This window comes from Lactuca serriola, chromosome 3 (genome assembly GCF_051521515.1).
Source record: "Lactuca serriola cultivar US96UC23 chromosome 3, Lser_US96UC23_V15, whole genome shotgun sequence".
Taxonomy (NCBI): domain Eukaryota; kingdom Viridiplantae; phylum Streptophyta; class Magnoliopsida; order Asterales; family Asteraceae; genus Lactuca; species Lactuca serriola.
Window position 1 is genome coordinate 13,456,829 of NC_136410.1, and position 11,684 is coordinate 13,468,512.

The window sequence follows — 11,684 nt, forward strand, 5'->3', positions numbered from 1 at the left end:
CGAGCAAGGGGAGGAACTCGACGTGCCAAGCGGGACTAAAGAATTAGCGGACACGTGTAGACTCGCCGAGTCGCCCAAGTGCACTCGACGAGTCGGGTCAAAGTTTAACCGTTGACTTTTGTTGACTTTTAGGGTTTGGTCAACAATGAGGCCTTTTAGCCAAGAGAGGGGTAAAATGGTCTTTTACCCTTCTGAGGGTGTTAAGAAAGGTTTGAGTATAGTTATATTTATGAGAGTAATTACTTTATGTGATTAGGCGGAGGCTAGATCATATTTCTACCGAGTCAGAGACTTACCGAGACACCTGAGGTGAGTCTTCTCACTATACGTACCTAGAATGGTATTATATGTTGACCAGAGGGTCTTGTGTGTTATTATGTGCTATGTGTATGTCGTATGATGTTAAAGACCAGACCGAAGGGTCCAACGATACAGACCGGGCCGGAGGGCCCAACGAGCTATGACCGGACCAGAGGGTCCAACGAGCTACAGGACAGGAGGGTCCCACTGAGATACATCGAACAGAGGGTCGTATTATAGCCTTAAGTGGTGCATGTGTTGTATACGGTATTTTGGGGAACTCACTAAGCCTTTTTGCTTACAGTTGTTGTGTTATGTGTTTCAGGTACTAGCGAGGACCGTGGAAAGGCGCCGGCGTGACTCGTACACAGAGAGAGTTTGATTTTTATGATCTTGGGATATGTTATGTTTCAAAGACTACTATTGGAAATATTTGAGAATATTTGTATATGAACTTGGTTGATGAAAAATGAAAATTTTGTTTTAAAAATTACGTTGTTACAAAGAGTTTAATAAGGAGTTTTGCATATAAAGAGTTTGTAAAACGATTTGAAGCAGTTTGTTTGATAACACAGTTTGAAGTATAGTAAATCCGTCTGTTTGATAGTTATTAATCACATGTGATTGATATAATAACTATGATGTTTCAATTTGTATTCCCCCCATAAAAGCATTTAAAATCATTTAAAAGGTAAGTTAAGGGGTATGAACTCACCTACAGTGAGTGATACGAATGAAAGATCGGTTTGTAGGATGTTAAGTGCCAAGTGAAGAATTGATCACGACGGATCCTAATAAGCATATAATGACACATATATGTATATAATTAGTGTTTAAATAAGTAATTATGCAAGGAAAGACGCCCTTGTATATAGGAAACACTTAGTTTCAAGTGCTAGAAGTATAAAGGGTTGCATATAATGGGTGTATGGCCACACCTTGGAGTGTATGGCCAGAATGGTATGTTTCATGTGTGTGTGCGGCCAGAGTGTACGACCTAAGTGGGTGTGCGGCCGCGCACTCATGGTGAAACATGCCATTGAGTGATTTAAATTCCTATTAAGCATCTAGGAAGTGTGTTTTGACCAATGCGTAGCCTTAATGGAACTTTAATGCCATTTTGGACTTCAAAAAGGGTGTGTACGGCCACACAAGGAGTGTACGGCCGTACACCCTTGAGGATCATGTAAAAATGGTCAAAAGTGTATTCCAAGTCTCTAACTTGCATCCCCTAAGTGTTCTTGATCATGTGCTAGCATAGAACTTGAGTTTGAGTCCATTATGCACTAAATAAAGGGGTGTACGGCCACATGGGGTGTGTACGGCCATACACTCCTTAATGATCATGGTTTGGACGATTTCTAAGGAGCATAACTAGTAAGTAACAAGCATAAGGAGTGGTACTTACGATATAGAAGCCTTTAGGGGTGTTTGAGGTCCAAAAACTTAGTAGGTGTTCTTGGAGAACACTTGAAGATCTAAACAAAAGGAGTAATTTCATGGATGAAATCATAGATCCTTACTAGATAGTGTAATGAATCATCAAAACAAAGGAAGAAACACTTACAACTTGAGGATCTAGATAAACAATCGGATGATACTTGAGAGAGAAGTTGATTTCTTGGCTTAGGAGTATGAAAAGAGGTAAATGAAGGCTAAGACTCTCATTTATACATGAGAGTGTACAACTAGGATGGGTGTACGGTCTTACACCCATGTGTGCGGCCGCACACACCTCATGAAGGGGTGTTTGGCTCATTTGAAAGGTTTTGAACTCAAATACACTCATCCCTAGCCCCATACCTTGATTATAATAAGCTTAGAACACTCAAATTGACTCTAGACAATGCTAGAAGATAGCAAAAACGAGTCTGACCTTGATTGATTTGAATAAGTGTACAAGATATAAATTTTGGGTTGTCACATTTCGTCCATGACTTCTATGGGATAGTTAGGTCAAAATTCTCACCTCTTTCTCTCTCTCTCTCTCTCTCTCTATTTATCTCTTCAAGCTCCTTGGTTGCAAGGGTTTCAGTGTGAACCATTAGAGGCACGACACTTGTGGTGCTTGCTTCCAAGAGTTTTTCAAGAAGGTTTTTGATTAGTTATATTAATACAATAACAAAAAGGTATGTAAACCCTATTTTTGTTTTGTTATATTCGAAATTACCTAGAGTTTATAGTTTTTGTTGTTCAATACAATATTACATCTATAGAGTTATTAGATAGATCCTTAGGTTGCATGTACCCTTAAGAGTTAAGGATTTATCCGCGTTAGTGCATGTAAAACCCATCAGTGGTATCAAAGCGTAGGTTGTCTAACAATTGAATGTATATTACTTGAACATGAAAAAAATTCATTTTTTTTTTCTGAAAATCAAATCTCACGACATGAGATTTGTAGATCACGACGTGAGCACAAGTTAATCCGGAAATCTGTTTCAGCCAGACTGTACTCACGACTTGGGCAATCCATGCTCACGACGTGAGCACACTATATTATGAATTTTCGGATTTTCTTGCCTAATTTGATTTATTTGGTTGTTATCTTTTATATAATATGCCATAATCCGAATTTTGGTCATATTAGATAATTAAAGAAAACCCTAATATTAGGAGATGATTATAGATAAGATAATGATAAATTTATACGATTAAAATTATCTTTATGGATATTATTATTAATTTAATTAAATTATTAATTAAAAGATAATTAATAAATCCATAAAATGGTTTAAATTTAATTAAATTAACAGTTTAATTTATTAAAAAAATTAAACTCTTACAATTTTAAAATGTTTTAAAATACACCTTATACTATGTATATATAATTAAAAGTTTAGTATATGTTATACGTATAAGAAAAGTCCGTCAAATCACTAGTACTCCTCATTCACGAAACCATGCTATAAAGAGGGTATATGGAAGCGTCCTATAAAATGGCCGTTAAATGAGTGTCCGCTCTTACCCACCGCTCTCCTGTATGGTGGAGGGTCGTTAACCAAACATATTTGATAGGACATAATCTCATTGATGAGTATAATGACATAAAGTAACTAAACTATTTTCTAAAATCCCACTCTTAGTTACTTTAAGGAAAATGTGAATTTGTATGTTAATCCATGAAATTGCACATTACACTTTATAAGTCGTTATGGAGCATGTGTGGTTAACCGGCACACTATTGGGGGACTAATAAAGAGTGGTAGTGGGTGTCTCTAAAATTATCGTTGATTAATGAAGCGCGTAAGGCTAACCGACACATTAAAACGAAATGATAACTGACATCGAGATCATAATCCGAGATTAAACATGTCATTGATTAGATTCAATGAATATCAAAAGATCCAGGGGTTTCATATGATTGAAATTGGTAAAAGCCTTACCTACCTAAAATAGTTTCGAATTTGAATACGACATCCCTCTTCAAAGTCCGAATCGAAAATATGGATCCTAGCCTTAATTTAAAATTTATGGGTTAATAATTAAGGATTAAAATCAACTAACTTGAATTCTCTTTTCTCCCTTTTATAGATGTCAAGACAAGACAACAATGATCTTCCTTATTCTTGTGGAAATGTTTTTCCTCTTTCTTCTAAAGATGATCTTCCACTTTCTAATCAAGGTGAAAATGTTTTCTCTTCTTCGGGAACTGGTGGAGCTGGATGTCATGCTTCTACAACTCTTCCTCCTCCTTCAGTGACTCTCCATACGTCACATTTTCCTCAAATTGAAAGATATGAAACTACTTAAGTCCTATTAGTATATAACATCAAGATGGAAATTCTATGTGTACACATGTTTTGAAAATGAAATCATACATTGACAAATTGAATTTCATGTGATTTTATTTCAGAAATCCACGATATAGGTTGAAATTAATAATTGATTGTTATATTATTTACCTTAATTGAAAATATTGTTGATCATGATGTTCCAAGCCTTGATTTTGGTTCGTGTAGATGTGACATTTTTTTTTATAAAGGAGAAGAACATGAATCTAGGGTTAATTTTCTTTTAGGAATACGTTTTGGTTGAACAGTTTTAAATGGACTTAAACTTCGATCTGGCTTTATGGGTCTAGCAACCAACCATCTTTTTTAGGCTTTTATCCAGGGAATGATTTGTAAGGAATTTTGAAAGATTTTTTTTAATTTTAACAATTTTTGCAAGCACTAACATACCAACAAGAGATTTACATATATTTACATATTTATAAATACAACAAATAAGCATTATTGTATTTTAGGTTAGTATATAAAGCCGTTTAAGACTACAATGATATAATAAATTGTTGTGATAATAAAACATTAAATAGTATTTATTTTTATCTTTTAATGAAAAAAAGACAAACAAATAATTGACTTACTGAAGTACAATGTTATTTGTTCCAAACACATACAACAACCGAAAGTAACACATTAATATATTTTAGGGTAAAATGTCCAATAGGTGGAAAATATGTCAATTTGAATATTTAAGGGTAATTATGTTCAATAAGTGGAAAATATGTAATATTACTAGGCATGTCGGATATGGAAAATAGAACGGGAAGGGCAAATATGTCAACTTGACTGTGTAAGAGAAGATATGTCCAATAGTGGATAAAATGAGCACTGTTTTTATTTCAATGGTATCTACACTCAATAACGCCAACAAACCTTCAATACCCACATAAAAACAGAAATGTACATCCTAGTCAGAAGTAGATTGTTGTCGTGGAGTATGTATTGAAAGTTCGTTGCCATTTTTGAAATTCAATTTGTGTTGACATTTTCCTGAAAATATTATTAAAGTTGAACAAAAAGTAAGTTAATCTAACAGAAAGAATATTATGTTAATAATATGATTAATTAAGTAGTTTTGGAGCAATATATATATATATATATATATATATATATATATATATATATATATATAAAAGTAGTTTTTGAGGAGGGAAAAACAATCACATTTGTTGGCATTTATTAGATTTTAATCCCCTAGTAGAATGAATTCATGTTTATTATATCTTTGTTTCAAAAACAACAAATTCATGTTTTTCTTAAAAGCAGTTTTCGAGCAGGGGTAAAATAGTCAAATTCGTTGCCATTTTCTATTTGTATTCTCATGGTACATTGAAGTCCAAGTTTGTTAATCCTAAATGCTTTAAACTGATATAGTTGTCAGCAAAAACTTTCAAGGGCAACTATATTGGAAGTATATTGCAAGGCTGTGTATAATCTGGTAATATCGGCAACACAAGCACCTTCAAAGCAGAGAAAATGTATTAAAATAAATCGATAAATAAATATGGAACAAAAAATCTACCGGAATGTCAAAAAATTAAAAAAAAATCGGATTGTAGAGAGATTACATGAAAGCTTCATAGTTCTAACCTGTCATCATCTTAAACCTTCTTAATCTATCAAAGAAATGCAAGAGAGAGAGACAGAGAGAGAGATAGAGAGAGATAGATAATGGCAAAGGTAATGGTAATGAAAGAAATATATAGACCTGAGTGATAAGAGACGGAAAATAGGGTTAAGAACCAAAAGGACAAAGAAAAATCATAGGAGATTACGAAATCACTTGACAGAACTCGATATAACTGATTTGTGCATACCATCGTGGCTAAATCCTTTGTAGGAGGGTTTACATCTTCACAAACAGAGGACAATTGGCGATTTGATTCCTTGGATATATATTTCATAATTGATATATATGCGATTTTAAGAGAAAATTGATTGAAGGAAAACACTGTAAAAAAAAAAAAGAAAACGGATCAAAATTATCATTTCAATGCCTAATCTAAAACCCGATTTTATGGGATTTGGTTACATTTTATTCCTATATGGAGAAGTTACACGTTGTTCAAAAGAAACGGTCTTTGAATTAGTCATGATGATGTCAATAAAATAATCTAAGGGTGGAAAAGTTATAAATGAAATGCAATCAAGGGTTCTGATTGTTTAAGATGATGTCATAAGGTTTCTCTGTTAATAATATTTAGAGATTAGTTTTAGGTGTTCCCACTAGCTCCTTTCTAATGTGATTTTTTTATAATGAGCCGTTAAAAAAATACTAGTAATTTTTTTCCAGTGATTTAGTATGATGTTTTAAATTTTGAAAATAATTAACAAATCTTTGTTGATATGAACTTTATTATTTCCAAGCTTTACTTTTGAACCATGTGATGTTAAATTACAAAACTGGGCACACTTTCTTTCTTAGAATTGACCTTACCTCTAGCGAGTAAGGGGGTGTTTGGATTAACTTATTAGCATATTGCTTATTAGCTTATTTGTGGTGGGAATAAGCAATAATCATTAAGCATGGGGAGAGATGCTTCTTAAAATTAGCTTATTTAGCTTAATAAGCTGGATTTTATCCAAAGACTCAAAGTTAGCTTATTGTGGGAATAAGCAATAAGCACCTCTTTTTTTCCTATCCAAACACCCCCCTAAATAAGAAAATAGTAAGAAAAACCGATACCTCAAGATAAGGAGTCCCAAAAAGTAGAAAAAAATATGATTCACGTGGTTGCCTAATTTATCCGAAACTAGGTGAATGCCCCCGCGTTGCGTGGGATATAAAAAAATCTTTTATATTAAAAATAACTAAATCATTGTTATTAACAATTAAATAATAATTTCATAAAAAATAAAAAAATGATTTTTAGTATTGTTATTATGTTGAACTATATTATAAGAGATAAGATTGAAACTTGAAGTTGTTTTGCATACACAAAGTTATATGATTAAAATAGAAAAAAAAAATTAATTTTTAAAAATAAATAAATCGTTTTTGTTATCTATTAAATAATAATTTCATATTAAATTAAAACGTTTATATTAAATATTATCATTATGTAGAAAATACGATAATAGAGACATCTTTTTATCTATCTTAAATTTTATCATTCTGTACAACATATGATAATAGAGACAACTTTTTATCTTAAATAGTAAAAAAAATGTTTTATATATCATAAATATTACCATAATTATGTAGAACATATGATAATGGTGACGTCTTTTATAAGGTTAAAACTTAAACTTGTATTACATATAGGGTTCTAAAACTTGACTAACACAACCAAATACTAGGCATGTTACTTAAACTCGGCCTCTAATGAAAGTGAGTTTGCCTAACTCAGCCAGAAGACACTCGAATCCTTATTAAACTCGATCCAATCTAAAAGATACGGTCCAAAATCATTTTCGAAATTCTAAAATTTAATTGGTCACTTATCGACAAAGACAATCTCACCAAAGAATACACTCAACGTCCTACAAAGTTAGATGCAAGGAAGATCTCATGGCTTAGTCCCTTTAAAATATTTCACAATCTTTCCTATTTGTAGAGGAGAATATATTCTCTTGTTTACTCTCACGATCAATGTGGGATGATGGCATTTTAATTAAACTAATTTCTTTATTTGCCAATAATTTCATTTTGTTAAATAAAATATTAAATAATAAAAATAAAATGTTATTCAGAATATTTATTGTTCAATAGTTTCATTTTTCAGTAATCTCGTAAGTTGCTATAAAAAATCAAGTTTTTATTGAATAAATTTTTGTTAAATCCTAAAATCATAAATTCAGTTAGGTGCTTAATATAGAAAGTTTGTTTATATGTATTTTCATGATTCAAAATGTCATTATAAAATGAATTCATTTATAAAATATAATCGATTATATATTTCTTGTTTTTGAATCAAAGTGATTTTTCAAACAATTATAATTTTATGTTTAGGTAGATTTTTTTATACTTATATTACATTATGTAACTTATAATATTATTATAAACAATTTGAATAATCGTGGGAGTTTCAAATGTATATGGTGATAGGAAAATACTTCATTTATCGGTCCAAATTGATCAAACTTGGACCGATTCAGCTTAATATACCAAATTACATAACATTTTTTTCTATTGAAACCCGGTTTGTATATATTTTGTGTTTTTGAATCAAATTTATTTTTCAAACAATTATAATTTTATGTTTAGGTAACTTATTTATAATATTATTAGAAACAATTTGAAAAATCATGGGAGTTTCAAATGTATGTGCTGAACGGAAAATGCTTCCTTTATCGGTCCAAATTGATCAAACTCAGACCGATTCAACTCACTATACCAAACTACATAACGGTTTTTCAACCTAAACTCTGTTTGAAACTAAAAAAAATCTTGTTCAAAACCATTTTCGGGATTCTAAAACTTAAATGGACAGTTGCCAATAAAGACAATCTCACCAAAGAATACCCTCAAGATCCTAAAAAGGTAGGAATAAGGAAGTTCTCATGGTTTGGTCCCTTTGAAACATTTCACAACCTTTCCTATTTATAGAAGAGGAAACATTTTCTTGTTTACTCTCACCATCGATGTGGGATGAAGACATTGTAATAAAACACGCTTTCTTGTTAATAAAACATTATTCAACTTATTTAGTAAAACACTCTTTCTCTTGTTTACCCTTTCTTTATTGTTCAATAGTTCCATTTTTCTATAATCTCCTAAGTTGTTATTCAAAAAAGTAAGTTCTTATTGAATAATTTTTTGTTCAATTCTAAAATCATAAATTCAGTTAGGTACTTAATTTAGAAAGCTTGTTTATATGTATTTTCAAGATTCAAAAGTTCATTATAAAAAGAATTCATTTATAAAATATAATATGCGTATATATTTCGTGCTTTTGATCAAATCGAATTTTCAAACAATTATAATTTTATTTTTAGGTAGATGTTTTTTTATATTTATATAACATTATGTAACTTTTTTAAAATATCATTGGAAACAATTTGAAAAATCCTGGGAGTTTCAAATATATGTAGTGAAAGGAAAATGCTTTTTTTATGGTCCAAATAGATCAAACTCGGACCGATTCAACTAAATATGCCAAACTACATATTTTTTCTTTCTAGTGAAACCCGGTTTGTATATATTTCTTGCTTTTGAATCAAAGTGATTTTTCAAACAGTTATAATTTTAGGTTTAGGTAGATGCTTTTTTATATTTATATAAAATTATGTATCTTATTTATAATATTATTAGAAATAATTTGAAAAATCATGGGAGTTTCAAATTTTTGTTGTGAAAGGAAAATGATTCCTTTATCGGTCCAAATTGATCCAACTCCGGTTCAACTCAATATACCCAACTACATAATTTTTTTTTCTAACTGAAACACGGTTTAAACCTGAAAAAATTCAGTTCAAAACCAATTTTGGAATTCTAAAAGTTAACTGGACACTTGCCAATATAAACAATCTCACCAAATAATACCTTCAAAATCCTAAAAAAGTAGGCATGAGGAAGTTCTCATGGTTTGGTCCCTTTGAAGCATTTCACAACATTTTCTATTTATAGAAGAGGAAATGTTCTCTTGTTACTCTCACCATCGATGTGGGATGAAGACATCGTAATAAAACACCCTTTCTTGTTTATAAAACATTATTTAACTTATTTATAATATTATTGTAAAGAAATTGAAAACTCATGGGAGTTTCAAATGAATGTGGTGAAAGGAAGTTAAAAAAGAGGGTTTCAAATGCATGAGATTCAAGAAAAATTGCTAGTTTTATAAGTATGTGTAACAGCCCGGATTTCCAGGTATCTTTTATGTTTCTAATTTTGATGTTTTGTGAGTGGACTCGGCGAGTTGGAGCTCAGAATCGCCGAGTAGGGTCGCGATTCTGGACGCGGGTTCGCGTCTGGACTCGGCGAGTCCATGCTGTTTAATGAAACCCTAATTGCTCGGGTTTGGGACCTATTTAAAGGGCCTTATGGCCGTCATTTGTGCTCACCAGTCCCTTGAGTGAAACCCTAATCGAGTGTGAGCGTTTGGAGCAGAGAAGGAGGCCATTATTGATCTTGGAAGTGTCATCTTGCAAGGGAAAGGGAGGATCAGCTAAGGGGAAAGCAAGAGGAGCCATTTTTGAGGGTTTGGAGTCCAGAGTATCGTTATTGTTGTAATATCTTCGAGCTATCCTCTTCTATGTTGATGTTTTCATTGATTTATGGCTTATTGAGGCCTCATGTGGCTAGATCTAGTGCTCCCTTGGTCCCTTAAGCATTTTAGACCATAGATCTGGACCCTTGGGGGTCCAGAGTGTCCCTTTGACCAAGCTTTCTGTGAATCAATGGAGTTTTTGGATTGGAATCCTTATGCCTTGGGCCAAAATGCCATTTATGAGACATGGAGTGTATTGTGAACACCAAGATAAGGGCTTTACGTGATGAATCAGTCTAGGAAGGCCAGATCTATGAATTGTTGGAGCAGATCTGACCTTAGAAGCGAGTTTGAGTGATTGCATGGCATGGACTCGCCGAGTCCAATGAGCAGACTCGGCGAGTAGCTTGAAGATTGCCTTAGATTGTCTAGTGAGTGGTCCAGTCGAGTCGTGGGTTGACTCAGTGAGTCAGGGCGAGTTAGAGAGGGTTGTCAGGTGGAATGAGTCGAACTGGGACTCGCCGAGTTGTTCTTGAGACTCGGCGAGTTGAGTCGGGGTGGCCCCGCGATTCTTCCAGATGGAACTCGTCGAGTCAGGGGGAGTACTCGACGTGTCAAAAGGGAATCCTAGAGAGTTGGTGAGAACGTCTAGACTCGCCGAGTCGCCCTAGTGCACTCGCCGAGTCCGGTCAAAGTTGACCGTTGACCAAGAGTTGACTAGTGTTGACTTAAAAAGGGTAGTCAACCTTAGTGGTAAAAGTGTTAATAAGAGATGTATGATGATATAGGGAGATTGTAGCTCGGAGGATCGAGCACGAGTGATTTCGGGATTTGCTAGCTATCGATATTCACGAGGTGAGTCTTCTCACTATATTGTACCCGGAAGGGTTTGACTGTGTGACCGGAAGGTCGGGTATGATATGAGACATATGTGCTATATGTGATAAGTTAATTGTTATATGTGCTATGTATGATATGCTTAATGTGGGCCGGAAGGCATTATGTTATGGGCCGGAAGGCGAATACGTTATGGGCCGGAAGGCGTTGTAATGTGGACCGAAGGGTTGGCGTGGGTAGGACCGGAAGGTTTACCCAGCAGGGACGGAAGTCCCCTGAGACACATGGACCGGAAGGTCAGGGCCTGGAAAGGCGTATGTGCGTAAGTTGTATTTTGGGGAACTCACTAAGCATTTATGCTTACAGTTGTTGTGTATGTGTTTCAGGTACTAGCGAGGATCGTGGGAAGGCGCTGGCGTGATCTATACACACTGATAGATGATTTATGATCTTAGGATTCATATGTTTTGTATTATGACATGATACGTTGGATATTTATGCCTTGTTTTGGATGAAAATACATTTTTAGAAATGAAAATTTTGTTCAAAAATTTCCGTTGTTACAAATTGGTATCAGAGCCTTGGTTTGAGGGATTCGGGTACACCT